Raw genomic sequence first — 24081 nt, 5'->3', positions numbered from 1 at the left:
TCAGCCAAATAGTGCAAAGAAAAAATGTATTATTTCAAAGAAGAAATACATGATAGAAATATTTTAAAGTGTAACAATAGCTGTGTTGGCTTTAAGGAGAGAAAAAAAAAAAAATTACAAAGCGGAGACAAGTCCAGTGAAGAAGAACATCTTTCTTCAGAAACTTGCAACAAGGTTACCTATCAGTGAACACAGCTGTCAACTATCAATCCCCTGCTGAAACATTATTTGGAAAAATAAAGTTAAAGCAATTCATGAAATGTTTCATTGTCCTCATCCCCATAAATTAATGCAACCACTTTTGCTGTTATTGTCATTGTCTTCTGGGTGTTTCTTGACACTTTCCTTCAAGGGTAGTCAGATGACAAATTGCATATTGAGATAAAATGCTGGATTTTTTTTTTTTTTCCTATTTCCCTTTAATTTCATCCTCATTATGTGGCTATGTCATTCACTTGGTTACCTGATTTTGGGCAGTCTTAGCACAGCATAGAAATGCAGTTGTTGTTTCTTAAGAAAACTCGAAAACTTACAGAAGTTTGGCCAGTGTTTATAGAATAATTATATTTAAATTTAGTTCATCAGTAGTGGGATAAGTTGCTGCCCTAATGTATAAAGACACATAACAGAAATTTGAAGGATTCATGTGGTGATTTGCTGTAGGCACCTTTTAAAAATACTACCTTGTCCACTCTTTATATTGTCCTGAATATAAACCACATAAAGCATAGTATTTGTTAGGTTTTTTTAGTAAGTGTACTTATCTCAGGGAATCATGGACTCAGAATAGATGGGGTTGGGAAGGGACCTCCAGAGATCATCTAGTCCAGCCCCCCTACTGAAGCAGGTTCACCCAGAGTAAGTTGCACAGGATTGCAACCAGGTGGGTTTTGAGCATTTCTAGAGAAGACTACTTATTATACATGCAGTCCCATCTCTCTACGTTTTTATACCAATGTAACTTATGATTTTTCTCTGCTTGACATTAATACGGATTAAAATATAATGTTAATTAAAACCACAATAATTTCTCCTAAATAGCTCTATCTGGGCACTTTGATTATCTCTAAAACAAGAAAATATCATGATTCATAACTTTTCTTTGTCTGTGAGTACAGACTATTTGGTCTCTGAATCTAAATTTTAAAGAACATGCATACTACAGTGAACAGTCAGATTTCTTACAGGATTGTGATCCACTTTGAACTACTGGGATCTTGTATATGGTTGTGATCCCTAATTTTGGAATCTGTGGGCTAGACAAAATCAGAGTAGACTCTTTTGAGAAAAAAAAAAAACAACTACACCACGCAAACCACACAAAACTGAAAAAAACCCTAAAACCACAAAAAAAAACCCCAAACAACAAAACCACAACAACTATATGCATTTCCATAACGAATTGATGGGGAGCAATTCTGTGCTGCCAGACACTGTTTCTTTAGATACCAGGATCACAGCAAGCTAAAATAAATAGTTCTACCATCTGATATTGGTGCTTGTTTTAAATCTTTAGAAACAGTTAAAGCAGACAATTTTAAAGTATGGACAATCTCAATTTTCCCATTTATTCTATGTACAAAGAATGTAATGAAATATCTTTCTCTATGTCCTCTCTCACTATTCATTGAATGTCATCTTTTTAGGACGTGGACTAAGTTATATCCTGTCTTACCGAGGAGTCTAGCTCAAAAAGAGAAAAAAACATCTTTTGAGAATTCATTGCTACAACAATGTAAATTATGCAAATATTTTATGGCATTAAAGCCTCAAATAATAAAAAGATATATTTTCAGTGCTAGCATGCTGTAATATGTGTCCAATAAAGACTTGCCCATATAAAACTCTTATCTCCAAGCTTATTACTGCAGTTAAAATAATCACAAATGCAATTTGATAATCTGTCATTGTACAGTTATTTTGAAATTGAAAATAACATAAATGCTTCCTATCATTATTATTTAGCCCCTAGGTTAATTGCTTATGAATGATAGACTAAGCCTCTAGACTTTATCCTCTTGAGAAGATACTAATGCCCTTTTGTCCTTTAATTTAATGCTGTGTTTCTTTTGGTTTTAAAGAAACAAATACTACAACAAAAAAAAATCTATTAATTTGTGTGCCCCTTAAAATTGTGTTAATGCTCACAACCGTGGAAATCCTCAATCCTATGGAAAGTTAGATTAATTATCAAAGAAAAACAGTGAAGATATTCATTGGACCTTCTCTCTCTGTTTCCATACCCACAAAAAGCAATGTCTGCCCACTATAATTGTTTTTCTATCTCTCTTTTCATTTCTTCAGACCTTTCAACCTAGATCAAATAACTAGACTTAAGTATTTTCCTCATTTTTCAGGCATTTTCCAGAGTGACTTTAAAATATTGTTGAAAAATTTTTCTGTCGTTATAAAGTGTGCTTACACTACAGCAAGTGATCTAGATTATGCACCAAACTGTTGGAGGAGGTGACAGATATTTTTGAATCTTAAACTGAATATTGTAGCAATGCAGTGTGAGACTCCTAACAGAATCATGGACCTATAGTAAAGCCACTGTAAGCAATTACCATTTTCCATTATGCGTGATAAATACTATTTTTATACTCTTATCAATATTGCTTTCAAGTCATTGCTGTCTCTTGTTTTCACTGATTGCTGTGTTAGCAGACTGGTGACGGGCTGTGAATGACTGCAGTCAGCATTGGCAACCAGCAAAGATCTTTGTAGAGGGATAATATCCAATGTGGGGATAAACTAGAATAAAATGCTGGAAACAGGACCTTGCACCAGCAAATAGATTGTTTTCCTACACTATAATCCACTCGGGGCATTTTATCAGATTATTTCTGTATTATACCTAGATTAGATAAATCTGGATAGCTAGGTTTTTGAAGATTTGGACAACTTCCAGACATTAAATGCAAATTTCCCTAATTTCTCAATATGATAAAAAGTCTATTCAGTTTGGGAATCTACTCTCTAAACACACTTTTTGATGCATGGTTAAGACAGTTTTATGATTCAGTAACACTGAAACAGGTAAATTAATAGGACCTTTAGAGATTTGTTAATCAAACTTTGAATTGTGGATAGTTTATAGTCCTTAGCAATACTTGACATTTAAAGTATATAACACTTTACAAACATTGAATAATTACAGTCTCAGCTTCTTCAGGTGCTAGGAAAATCATTTTAGCATTAATGTGCAGACAAGGTAACTGAGGCAAAGGCAGCTTTGCAGTTTTGGAATATCCTGCTCATTGCAAAGAGATAATATCACTATCCACACCACATTGATCTGGGAATTTACAAAAAATGCTAAGGAAGCACTGGGCAAGGTGATACTATGCTACTATTTTTCACAGTATGCAGTGTAATGGTGTAATATCTGTTACTGAGAAGTCTGTATATTAGTTGTAAGAATAAATTGCCCAACAATAATTTCCTCTACCAGTGAAGACGTACAGGCTCAAAGGGAAATCCCATTCATCTGTTTTGGATGGGAAGGTAAAGAGGGATTTTGGAGTATACATTGTAAAACTAGAAAGTCAATATTAAACAAACAGGCGAAAATAAGATCAGTAGGAATTTTATATAAATGGTAAAGAACTAATAGCTCTGGTAGTCTATGTCATTGCTAAGCAAGTTTTATTGGTTCTTTTTGTTATTTGTGGTTTTTTAAGAGTCTTTGGAAAAGAGAAAATAATGTGTACATATTATTGGCTAAAGCCAACATTTAGAGAACTATTACAGTAAAGCTCTTTGTACATATTAATAACTCCACTGATATTGACTAGATCACTCATGTAAGCAATGGTAATCTAAGTATGTAAATTTTCAGGACTAGTGTATGGGTTTAAGACATCCTGAAGTTTATAAGAAAAATATTCTGTTGGTTACATCAGGGTTTTTTTTTGGTTTGGTTTGTTTTTTTTTTTTTTTAATTTTTATTTTCTTAGTGTTCCATTATCTTGCTTTAGATGCAAATTATTGTACTGGAAGGAAATTTCCAAGAATTAATTATGGAATTACAAAAAACATGATTTTAATATCATTCATTTTTACAATGAACTTATCCTGAAAAACTCACTCTGATTGAGCTGATAAGATAAAATAATAAAACTGTGAAGTCATCTAAAGAAACATTATTCACATTATGAAAATTAACTTCAGTTATAATTCAGAATCAAATATAAAATTTGCTTTCTATTGAACTGCATCTATTTTAACAGCTACTGAATAGAACTTCAGATTTTATTTTGTAATTTCTAATACATTTTGAGATTTTTCTATATATGCTAGTTACTTCTTGAACAGCCAGCTGCATTCAAAATGAGAGACAATGATATACTCTCTGAGGTTGCAAAAAGCCCACCTGTTTAGGACGTCCTATCCTTTAGGATAATTCATACTCCACTTTCTTGAAGACCTATTTCACAAGAGGTTTCCCATAACTAAACAGCATTTAATCTCTCAAGATAAAATTAAATTCTTGATAAACTTAATCAGATAAAACCAATAAATTTTCCTGCTAGGACAGACAGAGATGTATGTTTTTTTCCAGTAGAAATTACCTAAAAAACCCCAACCCTCATCACTTTTACATAGTGTTGAAAATTTTGCTTTGATTGTTCTTACATCCATTGGCTTATTTGAGTGAACTATTCATAGTAAACAATTTACAGAGTGAATTTCAGTTTGATTTTTCACTCATTTATTCAGGTTTTGGTTTTTTTCCCTTATTCTGGAAATACTTGGCAAACTACCTTTTATTACATTGCTGCATAGTTTATTTAAAAACAATCTGATACGTCAATTTCATAGAATCATCATAAATGTTAGAAAAACCTCCAAGAACAGTAATTCCAACCTTTGACCAACCACCATGTCAACAAAAACATAGCACTGAGTACCACATCCAGTCATTTCTTGAATGCTTCCAGGAATGGTGACTCCACCACCCCCATGGGCCTTCCATTTGAATACCTGACCACCCTTTCAGGGGAGAAATTATTCTTGATATCCAACCTGAGATTGCCCTGGTGCAGCTTGAGGATGTTTTCTCTTGTCCTGATGATGGTTGCCTGTCAGAAGAAGTCAACAGTCACCTGGCTACAACCTCTTTTCGGGTAGCTGTAGAAAGTGAGAAGATCTCCCCTGAGCCACCTCTTCACCAGGGAAAACAACTCCAGCTCCCTCAGCTACTCCTTACAGGACATTTTAGACCTTTCTTTGGACACACTCCAGCACCTCAATGTCTGTCTTGTAGTGAAGTTTCCAGCAGACACACGGCAATTTAAGGTCTCTCATAAGAAAAAGAGCAAGTGATCATGAAATATCAGCCAGCTGCTTATGAAGTACTTCATCCACTTTCTGTGAAAGTATTGTAGTTGGCCTGTTTTCTTTGGATATGCCTTAATTTTTATCTCATAATTAAATATTCATGCCTCACAGTGTGTGATATCAGTATGATACTGATTCTGATTTTGGAGATGAAATTGAAAAATGTTAGAACAAGATGAGAGAACAAAGGAGTTTGCAAAACAACTCTGTGAATAAATAAAGAAAAAGAAAAGTTTTACAACATTGTTCTTGACATTCAAAGAACATCTCTAGATACATTAAAAAATTCTTGACACGCTTCTTGAATATTGTTTGTTTTATTTTGCAGCATGCACAGCCTGCAGTTACTGTATGATGACAACATAATTCAGGTTGGTAAGTAAATATTAAAGACATACATTGATCAAATGAACATGGAATCTTGAATTATCTCAGCAAAATAAGAGAAGGATAAATAATTAGCTCAGTTGGTTCAAGCAGGGTGCTAATAATGCCAAGGTCATGGGTTCAACCTTATGGGCCATTCACTTAAGAGCTGGACTTGATGATCCTTATGGGTCCCTTCCAACTCAGACTATTCTGTGATTCTGTGAATTAATGCAATTCAGAATTAAATACTGATGCTTGATTCATACTTCTTGAGAAATAGCATGTCTCTAATGCTGACCAGAAATTGCCTAATAATATAGATACCCATTTGTTTGATAATGAAAAATCAACTGTAACAGACATATTTTCAGTACTGAAAAAGATCGTCTGGGTTGTCTAAAATTTATGTCTGATTAAAAAAGCCCAACTACATAAATTATGTAAATTATATTAAATAGCTAATAAAGTAAAATGACAATAACATATTCTGTGGCATGATCCAAAATGAAATGGGGTCCTTTTATTTTTATTTTGTGCTTGGCCATCTTTACTCAATAGCTCTCATTAGTTTCCCTCTTCTTTGTGCGAAAGGGAAGAGGACAGAAAAACAGTGAAACAGTATATTAGTTAGGGAAAGTCAGGGAAACAGTATATTCTTTCTGGTCATTTAAAGGGTTAAGAAAATTATGGTAAAATGTTACTTATTTGTAACTCTGAAAAAAAAAAAAAAGAACATGAAGAAACAGAAAGAATACTTCATCTTATATTTTTGAGGCAGAGTCCAGGGTAATACAAATGACTTGCTGAGCATCTGTTTGGGGTGAACAAAACAGCATAAACATATTGACAGAGGAAAAGCTCAGAAGACGTATTTTGACGGTACAGTACAAACTCCTGAACTGAGTTCAAGGCTGCAATACTTGTTTTTATTTTCATCCTTCCTTCTGCATAGGCAATTTTCAGAGATTTTTGCTATTTTACACAGTTTTATGTTAAGACCATTTCCTTATGGATGAAAATGAACTGAAAGAAAAACATACAAATGCATGAAAATTGTGCTTTGGTGGGTTCAGTTTTACTTATCCTTTTCTTTCCACTCTTTATTCTGTTCAGTCCTCCTTTGTTCACCATATGTAAGAGCAAATATTACAGCCTAACTCTTCTACGTTACATAGGTGCTACTCATCAAAATTTTCTAAAAACCCTAATATTTGCTTTATTGCTCTATCAAGTGGAAAACAAATTTCTAGATCCCAGAAAAGAATTACTAAAAACCAGTTTCTTTATTCAACCAGTCCATTTATTATTTTCTGCAGAAAATTTCAGGTAATAATTTCCTACAATGTAACACCTGTAAAAATATTTTTTTGTCATTTAATACAATGATATTTATCTGATTGTTTTACAGCTGACTGGATGTTGGGATATACTTAAAGAACAGGACCCCACATAGCTCCATAGTGCTCTGGAGATATACTCCATAACTCCCACATCTGCTCATAATTCAAAACCAGAATTACAGCCTAAATCCAGAAACTTCTGATTTTATTTAATGAATGAGTGAGAAAACCTGATGTCCTGGTTTCAGGTAGGGTAGAGTAATTTCTTCTCAGTAGCTGTTACAGTGCTATATTTTGGATTCAGAATGAAAACGGTGTTGATAACATGCTGATGTTTTGGCTGTTTGTTGTCACGTTTGTCCTAAGTCAAGGACTTTTTTCTTTGTCTCATGCTCTGCCAGCGAGGAGGGACACAAAAGAAACTGGGAGGGAGCACAGCTGGGACAGGTGACCCAAACTGACCAAAGGGATTTCTACACCTAAGAATGTCCTGCCCAGTATATAAACTGGGGGCAGTTACCCAGAAGGGAAGATGGTCTGGGTTCAGGAAGCAGGGTTTGACATCCGTCAATGTCTGCTGAGAAAGTTTATTGTACATCTGTCCTTTTTCCATTATTATTATTATTACTATTAATCATCATCATTACTATATTTTACTTTCTTTTCAATTATTAACCTGTTCTTGTCTCAACCTGCAACTTTTACTTTGATTTTTCTCCCCATTTCACCGGTGAGAAAAGCGGTTTGTGGGAGCAGCTGAGCGGTGCTTAATTTCCAGCTGGGTTTAAACCACAACACATGGTTCAGCTATCACTGTATCTAACTCTAAAATGTCACTCACTTAAAAATGTCCCTGCTTCTTATAAGTTTACAAATGCTTTATGAATGTGTCTAGCTCCTACAAGGCTGAATGACTGGCTTAGGGATGGCCAGTATAATCTTTCATATTTATCAAGTTCTTCAAAACAGGAGGGAGGTATTGAACAATTACCATGGTTACAAGTTCAAATATTACCACCCAAAACAAGAATTCAAGCTAAAAATTTAATTATTCCTGAATTATTAATAATTACATGCAGCTTGCAGGCTAATAATAATAACAACAACAACATCAAAATCTAAGTTCTTATTTTAAATGTCTTGAAATCCCACATGCCCCATGAGGAAGGCAGAAGAATCAAATTCTCAATTAGAAAAGGCTTAAAAATAGATTGAAAGTTGACATTAAGTTGAAAATGTCATGAGTTATCATCCATTCCCCTGCTCTACTTCTTGAAACACAAAAATTAAATCAAGCAATCCCCCCACTCCTCCAACACCACAAAAATAAAAGCCACCTCAAAGCCCAAAATATACTGCTACTAGTCTCTTTAATTATCTTCTAGCAATATAAAAACATCCTGAGTTTCATAAAACAACAAACAGTATAAAAGTTAAAAAGGCATTTTCATATTAACATTTGCAGGAAATAAATTACTCTGATCTTATACTGATATTTACATGAAGCATAATTAATACTTCTAGAGAACTAGTAAAGAGTCTTATGGAAACTTGCTTCGTAACTCTATTAATGTATTTAATTGGGTGCTTCATTGTTAAAATGAAGAAGCATTAATTAGACATGAGAGATCTGAAACCGGACAAAAGATGTGTTTGGATTCCCAGAATAGTTTATGAGACTTCTAGAGTCAGAAAAGTGAAGTAGAGCTTACTAGAGTATGCAGAAAATTAAGAATTACCAGATGGTTTTACACAAAAGCTAGGACACCATTTCTCAGCAGCATAGAGAGATGCAGGCAATGAGACACATAGAATTTAGACTTGGCCAAATAAACTGTATTTTAAAAATTTTATTTGACTAATTATATCAGATACCTGTGTCAATTAAACTCTGATTGTTTGGGTTTTTTTAAATTGCTATTATAACTGTTAAAAGATGGAAATCCTGAGAGGTTTGGATTTTACAGAGCATTGAGACACTGGAATGAAATAGCTATGGAATTTGTAACCCAGAGTTATGGAATCAGTCCACTGTGAAAAAGATGTGAAAGACTGGAACTAAGGTAGTCAACAGATTATGTTAAGAAGACAGCAAGAATTAAGTTCTGCTCTAGAGGAAATTTTTCTCTCCCCTATCATGAGCACTCAGGTAACCTGAGCATTTCATTATTCTAGGACTAGCTGGAGGTTCTTCCTTCTTATATGCAGTAGACAAGTGATTAAAGCACTCAGTGATGATGGGTACATGCAAATTAAGTATTTAATAGGATAAAGAGATGGATGGTAACTATCTTCAGTGGCTGTTCATGAGCACAGTTGCACATAGTATGTGACAATTTTCTGTCAAAGCCACAGGTTTTTAAACAAACCTGAACATTTTTCAAAGGTTTAGCACAGATCAATCCATATTAAATCACAAACTATTTGGTGAGCTAGGTGGCCCCTTTAGAAAGAGCAGAGGCAGAGAAAGATCCCAGCTCACAAAGATGAATGAAAGGGATTGGAAGTGGACAGCCTCCTTCACAAATAAGTAGGTGCTTGGTAGAATTCCTTTAAAAGCAGCTCTGAAGTTTCAGACACGGTAAAATGGAAACCGATAACATTTTTGGACCATCGACATGTTATTTTTTTAGAATATATTATTAATTTGGTGCTTTAATCAGAATATATAATGAACACCTAGAAATCATAGTTGCTATTTTTTTCAGAATGATTTGTTTTGATGGCATATTCTGCCAAGAGTAACCTTTCCTTCACACCAATAAAACCAGTCAATATTTCCCTTAAATTGTGTGTTTGAGCTCCATGAGAGCTCGCTCAGTAAGCAGTTTAGAATTATCTTTCTGAATAGTCTGCTGTTAGTCTCCATTATGTCAAGTTTGAGGGTATTACAAAAAGAGAGAAAGATAGATAAGAGAAACAGATATATTTCATTCGTTTTGAATCTTCTTATGTTGTTTACATATTCTGATAGTGCAGAATGACTCCTGCAGTATGTGCAGGAATCAGCTGTGGATACATCTAGCAGCAAATGCTCCTGGTCATCAGTTTCCATATCAATCCCACAGCATCGTGAAGACATTAACTGGAAGAAATTTGAGGGGGGATGTTTTGCCAGAAATCTGAAAGCATTAGTGTTTTTATACTTTTGCGTCAGGAATTACCTTTGTGGGCAGCACTTCACTGCTACAGCAATCAGTTCCAAAGGATACAACTACTTTTCTGCTCCAAGTTAACAAATAAACAGTAAAGCATGAGACAGCTTTGGCTTTATCCAGGGACGTATGAATTAGTATTGATATAGGACATATTTTCTACCCTTGAAGAATAGAGAAACTGAAGAATAGATTCTGATTATTGGCTTCACTTTGATATTTAGCTCTGCTTTTGGATCTACAGAGATACACACTATACCTGAATATGTGTTAATTACCGTGTCCTGCTCTCAATGTGAGTTTTCTCTGTCCTAATAAATTGAGAAGGATGTATCTGTCCTCTGTGTCCTGAGAATATTTTGCCAAGATTTTTCCTTATGGTTCAGTATTGCAACTTATAAATGCTGAAAAAGAGTTTTTCTCAGTACAACTGTTGAAAGAATTGTAAGAAATTTTTTATATAATATTTTGATAAGTCCCTGACCTCCAACTGGAGGCTAAAATTTACCAGGTAACCTAAATGTATTTCTTTTAAAGTTCTGACTTTGTGTATACACATAATTTTCTAAAAATTAATGTTATTGGAATGCTACCTCTGAATGGTAAATAAATCTGAATATTTTTTTGCAATGTAAATTTTTTCCTGATCTGATTCCATAGACTATCTGAATAGGCTAATCCTACTCCTCTCAAGAGGAAGAATATTTTATTTTGTAGATTTTTGTCCACCCAACCTGGGACCATAAGTTGCTATACTGGGATAATTAGAAGGGGGTTGAATCAATAGGAAAAGGCCAAGGTATGTTTTCAGCTGGAATTGCTATCAGAGAAATAGTGCTGTGAGTCTGTACCTGAAGTTTTTTATGTTAATTATTTTTTTAGAATAATATTCTTAGAAAATAATCTAATGGAGTGCCAGCAGTTCTGTAGTGCTTTTCCAAATATAGTTTTGACTTCTTTTAAAGGGAGAGGGAATGAGAGGTCTAATCTGAATCAAATGGTTAGCCTTCTTCTAGAAAATATCAGTTGACTGGACCATAATAGCTCTTTTCAATCTATATTCAATTATCTGTTAAAACCAGCTTATACATGGCCTGTCTAGCATAGTAATGTGGTGATCACAGACCTAAAATTACTACTCTAAATAGGCCTCTTACAAGACAATATACATGGTTATCTCTTTTCCAAAAATAAATACAAGGTAGAGCCATCCCACAGCAAGATCTACTGATGGTTGCAGGTAACAAATTATAATTCTTAAATGAATTATTTTGTTCCTTGTAACCTAACTACAATTACCTGAAATGGCATAAATGACACAGACAAGTCAGAAATATTTACTCAGATGATAGAGAACTTAAATATTCTTACAACTAAAATTGTAAGAATATTTTGGATTCAGAAATTTTTCCTGCAGCGGAGATTTAAATGTCAACGTGTGGCAAAATAAGTGAAGATTTTTTTGCCACATGCAAGTGCAGTAGTTGTCCACCACTTGCTTTCAGCATGGTCATAAGCTGGTAAACAAGAGGAAAGATAGGTGGTTATATTCAGAGGATTATGCATGTATATGTGTATCACCTACATCAATAGAATCAATATTGTGAATGTCCCCTGCTGAGAAAATCGTCTGCATTAAAAAGCCGAGAGGTAAAGAAATCAAATATAAACAAAACGGAAGTTTTTGGAAAGAGAAAGCTTATTGCTGGAAGCAAAAATGTTAAAGTACATGATGGTCTCTAGATTATAAGTAATGGAAGTTCTTCTTTTCTAATGAACTATTCAAATCTTTAAGGAGCAATTGAGACCACCAATCATAATGTTGTTTCAGTGTTATTACTGTCAGTGTTATTACATCCCCATGTTGTGGGCATGGTGTTCAAGGATCCTGTTTCTCTTTTATGAAACATAACACTCTTGGGTAACTGGTCTCATTTAAATTCAGGTATGATGAGAAACATTGTATATTGTATAATAGTGCCTTACTTTTTTTCTAGCTTGATTTATTACTTTCACAGGGAAATGAAAAGTAGGCTCTTTTTTTTCCCCCATGCTAATGAGCCATGTAAGCTAAAGTGAGCAGGGGAATGTGGTAGTCTGTGCTATGATTTGTCTGCTCTGTTCTTTCGTGGCTACAGTCCTTGCCTTGCAGCAGACTTTGCTCTTCCTGGGAGACCATATATGAGACGGCGTGCTTTCGGGCTGCCTACACAGTGGCTACGACTGGGGGTTGTGACTGCTAATAAAATGCTCACTCTAGTCTTACCTCTCAGTTTCTTGGTAGCAAACATAAATGGGTTGAAGTAGTCCTATATAGGAAGTCAGGGGTTTTATTTAATGGAAAAAAGAGGAAATTTCTTGTTTCAACTGAAACAGAATGAATGTGGTATTTTTAAACAGTGTCTATATCAGCAAGCAAATGAAAGATTTTGGTAGGGAAAAAAAAAACCACAGTAATTTCTAGCAATTCAAGGCCAAGGAAGAAGAAAACGAAAGTGTGACGTTGAAAATATTAGTTTGGATGTAATTAAAATGACCCTACTACTTTGAGAAGACTGAAAATTATAAACAATGGGAGTTAAGTGATGAAAAAGTGAACATGCTATAAATATTAGGGGGTGTTTATACTTTTAATCATAACACTGCATAGGTCCTTTCTCTCATATTTTTTAACATGAGACATTGATAATCAATGACAAGGTCTTCAGAGAAGTAACCTTAAAAAAGGACGAAGAGCTTCCCTGTCACTGCAAATATTTAGACAGTATCTTTGCACTTGAGGTATTTCAGAGATGGCTCAATGCCAACATGTTTTGAAAAATCTCATTCCATGACTGTTGTAGTAGGAACTTCTTTTTAGCATTTCTGAGGTTGTTTCCCTGTGTTTATTTCCCTAGGTGCCTCTTTCCATTCTCTGTTTTTTCCCCCTCTTCTCCATTCACTTTCTCTCTTGGCTTCTGACCTAAGACTGAAATCAATTGTTTCCTACAGCATATGGCACAGACAGACTGAGATGAAACAGTTTATCCACCCCTGACCAAACTCAAGAGAACCAGGAAGAGAAAGACACCTGCCAAATTCATCCAGATGGTATCCCAGACCAGAGAAGCAGGCCAGGGCCCAGAGCTGCACCTATTATGCCAACCTGCCTGCTCAAGACCTGCAGATATACCTGACCTGCAGTGACCCCAGCAGAGAGTAAGCAGAAAGTGTATTTTCTGAATCTTCTCATTCTGTTTTTCTATTGTTTCATTTTGTAAACAAAAATAGCTCTCAGAATAACATGGCTATAATCAATGGAGAAATTTTATCTTATTAGTGGAAAAAAAGTTTAATGAAGTAAGAGAAACCAAGGTCCATTCTCTGAAAGAAATGCAGTGTTCCTTACAACCATGGTATATATGCATTTTTTCAATATCTACTCGAGTTTAAATACTTTTATTTATTTTTTTAAATTTAATTTAATTTAATTTAATTCATTTCAATTCAATTTTATTTTATTTTATTTTAGTTTAGTTTTTTTTGTTTTGTTTAATTTTCTGAAAAACAGAATTAGATAATGTTTTTACTATATTGGGTCCACTGGGCTCATCAAATAACAGTATACTCAGCAACTACCTCCTTTCCTTTTTTTTTTCTGGTTGGTAGGGATGAGTGGGACGTGAAGATGATGAAAACCAAGTGTCATTTTTTAGTGTACATGTTAAGAAATTATCTGAAAGTTAATGGATCTGGAGAGCTTGAGGGTTCACATTTGACCTGCTTATAGTTATTGGTTCAGGCCTTTCGCAGTCATGTAGCTGTTGAAATTCAACAGTTATTCTCAGTTTCTAGTAGAGTCAGCATCTATTTTTTCACCTACCAATTTAATCATAGGTTTTTGGGAGTCTGGATCCATAAAGAGACTTAAGTATCACAATGCTGACTGTTGCGGAAAACCTAACTTTTAGCCTTCCTGCTAAACAGGGGAATCCACAGCCCCAAGTCAGTTTTAAAGGTTCTCTAAGCAATACATAGAGAGAATTAGGCACATAAAAACTGGCTTTAAAGAACCAGAATTTTCAGTAGGAGACTGTTTAATCCACCTTTTGTGAAACATGAAGGTCAACATATTGTGTATATGTGTCCTTATTCCTTTCAGGCTTTGGCATCTTCCTTTACTCAGATATTTATCTGTGAATTTTATCTTACATTAGTTCATGCACAACTGGTCTTAGCTATATCTGACCTCAGATCTGAGAAAGAGGAAGATTTGGATGAGTAGAAAAGTGAATCTTTTTGGCAGCTAGAAAAATGTAGTGGCCAAGTGTTTACAGACTGTTGCAAGGTATGTAGTCTAAATCAGTTTCTTATTTTCTTCATTCCAAGACTCATCCCTTACTCAAAGGACCAGTTATGAAAGTATTATGTGATAACATTCTATCATGCTGAAGTTTTGCCAATGCATGAAATATTTTATCATGCCACTGTGAAAATAGCAAGGCTCTCATATGTTGACGAAGTCATTATCTTCTGAATCCCGAGTTCTATTACTTGCTCCAGTAAACAGTTGTTAATTTTATGCACTATAGCATGACTTCAAAAGGACATGTCCAAAAGAGGACTGAAGTTCAAATAAACTTAGTTCTTCAAATTAAGTGAAAATCCTGGGATATCCAAGAAAAATAAAAGGAAATGTGAGAGTTATGAACTATGAACTGTATTAACTATGGAAATTTTAAAATTGTTACAGTAAACAGTTTTTTAAACCCTCTTTGCACAGGGATAAGTAAGATTAAGAGGTCGGAGCACTTAAGTACCTTTTACAGAACAGACATAAAAGAAGATAATTGCAGTGGAAGCAGAAGATAGACATAATTGTTACTAGAGATGTGTGTCTATTAATGAGAAAGTGTACAAAGAAGGCACAGAGCATGCACCTCATTCAATCATTAAAAGACAACAGGCAGCCATTGATGGGCCTTAAGTAAGTATAAACAGTTTGATAAGAGATTAATTAAAGAAACAGAACAGTCAACAATTAAATAATTCTCACATTTGAATGTTTTAGGGGTTCTGAGGAGGGAAAAAAGGGATATTAATAAAAGGACAAACTCTTTAGTTATCAAGCCCTGAATAAGAGACAATGTCTAGCAACAAACATGAAGGAGCCAGTTTGTGACTCAGAGAGCTAAAATTTACTTTATTGTATCTTGTTTGTTCCAAAAGAATCTCGGTACCTCTAAATTGTCATTTTAGAGGTTAAGTTGCGTAGGAGTGAGGATGAACAGCAATATTTGTCTGACAGTTTAGTTAGCATTACTGCAATGAGGGAGTCAAGTGTCATCCTTAAAAGGACCACACAAAATATTGATCTAAACCCAGCCATTGTTATGGGCCACAGTGAGGGCACTCATGATGACAGCTTGAGGCACATTAGCCAGCAAAAGTATATCCGTAGTAATTCAAGTACAAGGCACTGTTCCTGGGCTGATCCGGTGTACCTGTAACCTTCACTAGGTTGAATGTCTTCCACTTGCCCGGGGCAAAGTACTTACTTTCTGTAATTTTATATGTATACCTTCTGTCTCTACTTATAAACCCAAGCAAAGACACAGCTCATCTCTAAACAAAAAGTTTACTTTTTGTTGAAGAAAGGACTACATCTACTTAACTCTTCTCAAGGAAGTCTTTCAATTTTAATAAGCTAGAAGATGGCCAGAATAGGCAATATCTATCAACATTTTAGTATCAGATAACCTAGAGAGGTTTTTCAGTCTTCCAACAGATTTTTCTACATTCTGCTGAAGAAGTCTGGCAGCTACACTGGAGGCCTGACATTCAAACTTACCTGAAATGTAATGAGATGACTCCATTTTTCTCCTATACAAAACCTCTGTATACTTTCCATGTCTGCTGAGACAACCCAGCCCATCCTCAGTCTCATAATTTCTTCTAATTTTTCTTTGGTTTTCCAGATCTCCTAATGTTTTTCCACCATCAGTATACTTCACTTTGAAAATCAGGTGTATGCCATCCAGTTTTGTTATTTGTTTCTTGTGTTCTAGAAGGATGATTAAAACAAGCAAGAAAACAGAAACAAGGATATCAACTTTTTTTTTTTTTTTTTTTTAATTTCTGCTGGAAAGATAAACCAGATTACTTCTCTTCCACATAGCGTACAAGACATGAGAGGAGATGGGACCTTTCCTAATGAAGACACATCTGCTTCACCACTGATTGAATAGCCTAACAAGATTACTGCTGGAGCCTTGTCTTTCCTTAAAAGTTAGTTCACCCAGACTGATAAAAGTATAGACCAGCTTTCCAGCTCTGTAATATAGTGCAGATGTCTCAGTGTTCCCTATGGACAAAACACAGACACGAGTCTGCGTAGTGTTACTGTGATTCAGTGTCATTCATGCAATAATGTTCTAAGAGAACATCTACAGCTACACATAGATGTACACTCCTTTATATCTATACCTCTCAGGTTCTTGTATATGAAACCAAGCAGGAGTAATTTTTAAACCATAGAGGAATGATTTTAGGCAATTACGTAATGTCTATAGCTTTCCAGTAAAAATATTAAAAAAAAAAATTAAAGCAATTATTTTGTATGTTACAGCTGCCAGTCTTAAAGAACAAAGTATTTCTAAGTTGTCTGAATAATTATTTAATATCTGTTTCTGTTGTCTGGACCATCTGCACAGCCACATGACCTCTTTTAAAAAAGGATTTGTAAGAACTTGAGCTTTACTCAAAACAAAAATAAACAATTTGCCATTGCTGCTCTAAAGCTGTTAAGAACTTTACAACCTGAAATGCTTTGTAAAGCCAGAAAGTACCCTATCTTCTTTCATTATTCTTCATCCTCTGAGGCTGGTACAGAACAAAGATGAGTCTTGAACATATGACTATTTTTATATCCAGAACCATCTCCAGCAAATAAGTTGTATATCTCACTTGCTAACAAAGGTTAATAAAACATGCCAACAAAAGTTGAATGAAGTTTTCTGAAGACCAAAATTTTTCAATATAGCTCACTTAACTTCCACTATACTTAATGTACAGGACACAAAGTGCTTCAGATTCTTTGTGCAGTGGATGTAAAAATATCCATCTTATGGTCCTTATGGTTTTGTTTGATTGTTACTATTGCAAATAGACACACACCAATTCATAAAGGAACATTTTAATGTAACAAGTAAATTACAATTGAAGAACAATCAGAATCAAGATTTCTTGGTTGAATGTTGAACCTCTGAGTGCTGCTTTGGCCAATAAGCCTTACCTAAGCAATTTTTTGGAGGACTGGGGAGCAAATATGGTCCACCTATCATACCACCTTACTGCTGAATTTATATATAAGTGATGGCGACTGAAGCTTAGGCCTTGTGTGTCCGACAGAAAGTGCAGAGGTATGTTACTAGGTAGCAGAAAACAGAATGGGTCTTATTCCTGAGAACAGAGTTGTCCTGAATTAAATATAACTCAGGAGTGCCTCTGTGCTTCAGTTTAGTCAGAAGGGAAGATGGTGCCTGAGTTTCACTGGGATGGTGCACTGAGACTTTTCAGCTTTAAAGCTGTCATGCTGTGAGAGCCTGCAGAGGCCCTACAGATAAAGCTGTGTAAGGCTGACATTTGCTGAATACAGTCCTTAATGATCACACTAGATCTCTCTGAAGCCATTTGTGATCTGAAAGCTGGAAAAAACACCCTTTTAAGGGAAAAGGTAAAAAGCTGTAATGAAGATAAGAGGAACCCAACAATTCACATTCTGCATTTTTTGGAAGAAAGTTGTTGCCTGTGATCCCAAAGAACTGAGTGTTATGTCAGCTTATCTGAATAATTTTACCAACAAAATAACAGAGCTAGTTTTGCCAATTTAAATTCCATCTCACATTCCATTATGTTCTCAATATATAGTCAAACACAAAGATGAAGGCCAGTTATTTTGTGAGTCATCTTTTGTGAATACACTGCTTGGACTGCAGCTGCCTGTATCTTGGAAAAAAAGCAAAGAAAGAAGAGCAGGAGAAATGGAAAAGTAATGCTTACATCTCCATTTCTAAAGCATTTATAAAAGACAGAATTAGGGCAAAGACATGGGTAAAAAGTATTTATTCTCACTGTAGCTATGGTACAAGAGAATAGTTCTTTGGATATCCAAATGAAATGAAAAAAGAATTTGAGGAAGTAATGGGGGGATGTCAGTGTGTTTTTTTAAAGAGCTGAAAAAAGAATATGAGAGTAGCAGGTCTTAACTAAATGATTCATAGTGAACATTGAACTCTCAATCCAGACTTTATTAGCTGGTGAATCATTTGTGGCAGATTTTTGCAGATACATTGTTTCTTTCAACAATAAAACCTATTATGTCAGGAAAAGCATCCAAATAGTATTACTTGTGATTTTATTTGCTTGTCTTTGGTTTATGTATTTCTTATTGTTTTCTTACCCTCTGCCTTTTCAGCATGTTGTGCTGAGACAAATGGGTACATTTTCTTTAAGTATGTTTTTCATCCTCAAAGACTTGTTTTGTTTTGTTTTGTCTGCCTGAGAGCTGCAAAAGAAACAAGTTGTTGTTTGGGCACAGAGCAATAATAAAACCATTGTACTGTTAGATGTAGTAGTATTAAAGGACAGGATGCTATTGCATGTTTGTGATATTTGGAAACAGTCTAGAAAAGGCAATTCTGAATTTTTAGCTCAGAATAACATTGCAAAAATTAAAATTGAAAAAAGGGGATCATCTGACACAAAGATGTATTAAAATTATGCATGCCATATGTCTTAATGACACTAAAAGTAAAACATTTCAAAGAAATTTTAATATGCCAATATATCTTTCAACGTCATATCACCATCTCAGCAGCAGCATCAGTGAAGTTTAGTTCATATCAGCTCTTTTAGACATCAGCTCTAAAGTTTTATCTTCACTCCTCAGTAAAGGGGTAAACTGTCTTTTCCATCCCACCTCTCCATAAACACCTGCAATTCTCTGGCCTTCCTTCTATATTGTAACTACTGAAAATGCCACTTCACTGCCTGCTGATTTCTATACAGGATATTTGGCAGATTTAAACAGAATATCAACATTTTGGTTCAGATCATCCTAATACTTCTGAAGTGAATTCCCAAGTCTTACCACAAAAGGTGTATTTGTTTGAAACATACTGAGAATATTAGCAAGTGCAGACAAGAGTCCTTTTGGAGGGAAGTTAACTGAGTTCTCCATTCCAGTCAGTTACCAAATGTGCAGCAGTGATTTATAAGGATCTGAGCCAGCTGCTCCACACTATCATGAGTTTCTTCAACACAAATATGTCCTATTAGAAGTATAAGTACTGTCACATGTACTATTGCCCACTACCTCTCAACCCTTTAACTAATGAACCTTATTCATTCATTCACACTTCCTTTCACTCAAGTTAATTTCTGTCTTTTTCATGCATTTGTAGTTCAGTGATATCTTACATATTTTGTCTCACTCGATTTTATTATTACCCCTTTATTATTGCTGTCTTGTGCAAAGATTCGACAAGATCCCAGATGGGTTCCTGAGGAGATGACAGAGCTCATTCCTAAGGAAATGACAGCACCAAAATTTATGCATCAGTATAATAACCTTTTGGAAATATCTAACTGCCTGTGGGCAGCAAGAGTAGGCAAACAATGCCTCAATTCATCTCAGAAGATGAAGACCCTGTTTATGAAGGCTCAGTAGCACCACCACAATTTGGGTGAAATGCAGAAGACGTTCATTGATTACAAGCTCTTGAACTGAACTTCGTGGTGGAGGGCCCCACCACCACTGCTGTCTGACTGCATGCTCACACCTGAGACCTTCGGATTTCCATCTGGGGAAGTTTAGGAGCCTATCTGGCACTGCTTTGTTCTTCTCATTTCTCACTGCAGACAAAAGCACATCAACCTTTCCTACTTGCTCCCTGCCACAGATTGTATCAGGAACCCCCAGTGTGAGGATTCTAGTTTTCAGCCTGAAAAGAAATTGTGGTGTTCTTCTGTACCTGTCATTGTTACATGTGCAGTGGGAGGGAGGAATGACAGCCCTAGTGTCAGAATTGCAGAGAGATGACACATAGCACTGAATCATAAAGGCTGTTTTGTCTTTAAAAGCTGTTCTGAGGCTCTGAGCTGTGAGGGAGTCTTCTGCCTGGCATTTAGGTGTGTCAAAAAACACCTGCCCAGCCTATGTCCTGTGTGAATCTAATTCAGCCCCGGTACTAAGCAAGCCATAAAACTGCACTCACCAGAGTCCTCTAAAGACCTATGCACACGGTTCCATGTCTTTTTCAAAAGCAGTGGGTTATGAGCTGATGATATGATCAAAGGGCCACAAATGGGATGCTTTTCTGTCATTTGGCCTTTTGATTCTCAGCCTACAAACTAGAATGACAAGCAGGAGAGAGGGTATTTTGATTCAGGGTACAGAGCAGTTAGTGGTAGAGCTAATGTTTGCTGTTTGTAATGCTCCCCTTCCTCCTCCCTTGTTCTTTTTTCATCATTCACAGGATACTTCAGCCCTTGGTGGGCTATTGAGAGCAAGCAGTGCCAGAGAAAACCTGCTCCTGGGACTTGACTGGGTCATGGATTTCTCTTCATGAAATTTTAAGCAGCCACTTCAGGCTCAGGTGGCTAATGGCTTGCAGGAAAGACAGCAGGTGAAGGTTTTCATCTCTTGCTTTAGTAGACAGTCTGCAGGCAAAGGCTCGGCTGTGAGTTGTGAAATTCTTTGTGATCAGGTGAGGAGGGAGAGGAGGGAGGCATGTTTTGCCATATTTGCAGACACACTATGATTTCTAATGATGCATTGTTTCATTGAATGATCTATTTTCACTTGGTTTGAAATCAGAGTTACCCTGCTAACTTCTAAGACCTCAAGCACTTTACCTGAGAATGCTCGGAACAAGAGATTTTTATTTCTTTAATTTTTTTTTTTTTTTTTTAGGATTTGTGTGTATGTACTCTTATGGAAGAAACCAAACAAAAATTAAGAGATTACCATTAGTGTGGGAATTGTATTTCTTATAGAAAGCACAATATTCTTGAAGGCACTTGGAGTATCCTGCTCCACCCTCATATCCCCACCCCTGCCCCTAAATTTGTCATATAGTCCTAACTACCTTATATTTATACAACCAAAGGTACACACCACTCTATTAAGGTTTATCTTTTTCTTGCTCAGATACAACATCTGTGAGTGATGTGAGTAGGCAACATTTCCCAGTGAACCAGCCAGAACCAAATATGGTGAATTATTGTCACGATCTTTTCAGAGAAAGTAGTAAAATCCCCACAAAATTGAGATAGGAATGTGTAATTAACCACATTGACATTATCCACAAATTTATCAGTAGATAATTCAATAGATGGGTACCACATTGTTTAAAAGCCTGTCACTAAAAGCCTGTAATTTTTTCTTGGTGTTATCTATGTTATCCAAACAAGAAGTTTTGAAGAATGGCATCCAAAGTCTTGACCATTATGTTGCTCAAGATAGTGGATTTGGTGATCATAAAATTGTCAGGCCACTGATCTGTACTAGTTCAGTCTTGCAAGACTTGACAAGAGCAAGGCAGAGAGAGGCACTTTCTTTTTAACACAGGTGTGATTTTTCGAAATGTTAAGCCATGATAATGAAGTAGTAGTAGCTCACAGTGCCATGAACTGAAAGAAGAAAGCCTACAACAGTGACTACAAAAAGGGTATTACACTCATTGCTGCTATTCATTCCATATTCCCAAGACAACTTCATGCTGGTATGTAAATTGGACACAGAATAGAAACAGGCAAAAACACAAGCAGGAACTAACTCCATTTCCACTTACGAGATTTTTCTTTGTGCCATGTTGGTGTGGGCTATGATATGCTTCTACCATTTGCCTGACACAGAAAAAGGTCAGTGTGACAGCTGATAATGTGGTCAGGGCTGCAGAATTCCTTTACTTTTTATGGCTTTGTATCACATGTAAAACAGAAATATTAAGTAGGAGACAGAACTAAACTATCCTGAAGTAAAACAGAAGACCACACAGACTGTGCTGTAAGGACAGAGTTTCAGTTTATTCACTCCTGTTGTAACATTAGGAGGTAATTACCTGCTAATGTAGAACTAGCCAATGAATCCTGAAGGCTGTGTTAAATTTTCACTTTGGAAAATTTAAATCTAAATTTTCTCTCCATAGCCCTGTCTTCAAAGCATCTAATTTCATATGGTTCCTTGGACATGAAGAATGATTCCTGTAACGCTAGAAAGACTTAGCAGTGATAATGCAGACAAAAGCATGTCAGATCAGTTTTATTCATGGAGAGGGCCACTCTCTGAAGAACAGTGAGAGTAACCAGCAGGGGAAAATATAATTAAAGAAATCCTTCCATAGTCCCCTTCAATTTTCTCTTTAGTCAATGGAATGGAAAATACATAATACTTATATTCTTAGCCACACCACCAGACCAATCCCTAATATTGATAAAAATTATTTACCTTTGCCTAACTGTAGCTTTGATTTTGTATCATCATCATAGTGTTCAAACACTGTACAGTTCAATCAGAGCTTTGCAATGAGGAATAGAACTATAGAGAAAAACTCTGTATTTCCTATTATTTCTTGATAGGTAACAAAACCCCAGAACAAGCAAAAAAAAAAAAATGTTAGGAGACAAATTCTCTTATCCAGCAAGCTTGCAGGTCTATCACTGAAGCTAAGAATCACAGCTGCACTTAGGACATTAAAGAGATGAGATCCAGTCTATATATAGCCCTTCTCTAATAAAACTGCTGTTAGGAATTTAAGGTGTTCTCTTTCCAATGATTATTCAGAATGTATTTTTGGTGCAGCTGGAAATATTTTATTAACAAATAAGCAAACCTGAGGAATGAGAATGTAGCACAGCTGATAACCTTAAAGGTAAATATAAGAATTTGTTATTACTTCTAGTGCAAATGCAGATGCAGCCCTCAACACTAATGTGTGATCAGTGACTAATGTCAGATCAACATGAAAGACTTCAAAGGCAAGAGAAGTTCTCTGATCATGAATCCTCACAGGGTACCATATGATTACATAAAAGTATTGGAGTTTCTGCATAGAAGATGACTGGTTAAAGGTCATAAAAATAGATTTATTTATTGACAAGCATTATGATGATTTCAAAGCAAAGCTATAGAAAATATTTTTCTAATAGTGTTATTTTCTGTCCATCAAGTGACAATTTAATAACAGTTGTTTTATAAACAGAAATGTGTATCCTACCAGTAGGGGTTGGGAAGGCTCACGTCATATTCAAGACATGAAGTAAGTTTGCTCAGACTTTGAAATACTAATGTTAAGAAGAAAGTGCTTAAACAACATGCAGAAAATAGGGTCAAATTCTACCAATTGTTTTGATGTGAATCTGGGGTATTTTCACCTACTCTGTTTAGAATATTATGGAATTAAACATAAAAGGAGAGGAAAAAAGGGGATTATGTCTAATCGCTGGTCCATGGAGTAGTAAGACCAAGTCTGGTACCAGGTTGATATTGGTATAAACCTCGGAATTATTCCAGTGAAAATCAGGAAAAAAAATCTGCAACTGGGTACATCAATACCTCAGGGGTCTAAAGTTCTGATCTCAAGTTTAAATTAATTTTTCACTTGGACAGCACAAATGTACTGGGAATAAAGACACAGTAAAATACTCACTAAATATCCCAAAAGGCAACAGTTCTTGATCTGAATATGTCAGTTCAAATCTATTATATTCATCCCATTAACTCATATTGAGTACACAGAGAAACAGAGTGGAGGAATGAGAAGAGATCAGGCTGTATGGTTTTCTTCATAAACCTGCATGCTGGAGTTAATAAGGAAATAGTAGCAACCATG

General features: G+C 35.5%; 1 long non-coding RNA gene across 6 annotated transcripts in view; it reads left to right on the top strand.

The window, feature by feature from the left end:
- The first annotated feature begins 5669 nt into the window (after positions 1–5669).
- LOC108446586 overlaps positions 5670–24081 on the top strand; it is a 41720-nt gene continuing 23308 nt past the window's right edge. For 4 of the 6 annotated variants that reach the window (XR_001861808.1, XR_001861805.1, XR_001861807.1 and 1 more), the window contains exons 1-4: positions 5670–5718; positions 7121–7300; positions 13199–13405; positions 20725–20955. This is a non-coding gene — a long non-coding RNA (uncharacterized LOC108446586). The remainder of the gene's footprint in view (positions 5719–7120; positions 7301–13198; positions 13406–20724; positions 20956–24081) is intronic. The other 2 variants (XR_001861806.1, XR_001861809.1) reach the window with 2 other exon arrangements.

This window comes from Corvus brachyrhynchos, unplaced genomic scaffold, assembly GCF_000691975.1.
Source record: "Corvus brachyrhynchos isolate BGI_N302 unplaced genomic scaffold, ASM69197v1 scaffold202, whole genome shotgun sequence".
NCBI classification, from domain to species: Eukaryota; Metazoa; Chordata; class Aves; order Passeriformes; family Corvidae; genus Corvus; species Corvus brachyrhynchos.
The sequence above is the reverse complement of the archived record's forward strand: the minus strand, read 5'-3'. Positions and strand labels throughout refer to the sequence as shown.